Consider the following 1,637-nt stretch of genomic DNA (forward strand, 5'->3'; position numbering starts at 1 on the left):
TTTCTCATTACTCTATAGTCACACTCGCATAATACTGACATGAATTCAGCAGGGAAAACTGGATAATTTAGATCATAAGACCTAATGGATTTTTGCATGTGAGTGTATACTATCATTGAATTTTAAGGTCAGAATCAAGCTGTGAACGACAGTAAAAGTTTGATCCAATTTAAGTACTATATTTATAAGTTTTCAGTACTCAACTCTAGTTGTTAATCAAAGCATAAGTGTATTCATTGGAACACGATGAACAAATAGGCATCTAATAACATAAAGCTTATGTGTGTAAATATGCATGCCTATGTCTATAACCCTACATGCCTGAACTAGTGATTATATTTATGAAGTTTGGTGTTTCTCAGATGTCCCCAATCTCCATCTGTTATCTAAAATATGTATTGATTTGTTCACCAATATAAAATGGGATTTGATTTTAATAAAATATTCCATATTATTAAAAATAGAAAACTACCCCAAAGCAACAAAACAATAACAACCTGCAAATGGAAAAGAAAGGAGCTAACATTTTCTCAGACACAAGGTCTTTAGGACATTTTTTTCTTTGTTTAGTCCTTAGAACAAGCCTGGGACATATTATTATCACAGTGTAGCTAGCTCACAAACAACCTTGTAGCTTACCTCCTTGCCAAAAATCAATCTTTCTTTCTTTCTTTCCTTCCTTCCTTCTTTCTTTCTTTCTTTCTTTCTCTTTTCTTTCTTTGTTGTTTCTGTATTTTGAGACTGGGTTTCTCTGTGTACCCCTCGCTGTCCTGGAACTCACTCTGTAGACAAGGCTGGCTTCGAACTCACTCACAGAGATCCACCTGCCTCTGCTTCCCAAGTGTTGGGATTGCAGGCAAGCACCACCTTTGCCTAGCTCCAAGAGTTTTTTTTCAACAGCCATTATCATTCTCCATTGCCTATTTCAAAACATTGTTTTTGTTCCTAAATGCAAGCACAGAGCAAAATTCTAGCAACATTGTTATAAGCTTTACTATATAAACTTTATAATATAAAAAGTAAAAATCAAACTTCCTTGCCTGGTCTTTCTTTCTTTCTTTCTTTCCTTCTTTCTCTTCTCCTTCTTCAAAGAGAGAGAGAGAGAGAGAGAGAGAGAGAGAGAGAGAAGGGATCTCATTTCTTCCAGGTTGGCCTCCAATTCTCTCATGTAACTGAGAATAACCTTTTAAGTATGAAGGTTTAATTCTCCTGTCTCTACATCTCCAGTGCTGGAATTGCAAGCTTATACTACCATGTCTGGTTTAGATGTTGTTTGGGATCAAAGAAAAAGTTTCTTGCATATACTTTACCAACCAACTAAACCATATCTCTTCTTCTTTTTCTTCTTCTTCTTCTTCTTCTTCTTCTTCTTCTTCTTCTTCTCCTTCTCCTTCTCCTCCTCCTCCTCCTCCTTCTCCTTGTCCTCCTCTTCCTCGTCCTCATCCTCCTCCTCCTCCTTCTCCTCTCTCTCTCTCTCTCTCTCTCTCTCTCTCTCTCTCTCTCTCTTTCTCTCTATGTTTGTCTTCTAAGACAACTGCCCTGAACTCACTCTGTAGACCAGGCTGACCTCAAATTCGGAAATCCTCCTGCTTCTGCCTCCAGTGGACATGGGTTAAAGGTTTGCGCTACCATGCCCC

Source organism: Microtus oregoni, unplaced genomic scaffold (genome assembly GCF_018167655.1).
Source record: "Microtus oregoni isolate MIOR12 unplaced genomic scaffold, Mior012 000052F_ref0000163, whole genome shotgun sequence".
NCBI lineage: Eukaryota > Metazoa > Chordata > Mammalia > Rodentia > Cricetidae > Microtus > Microtus oregoni.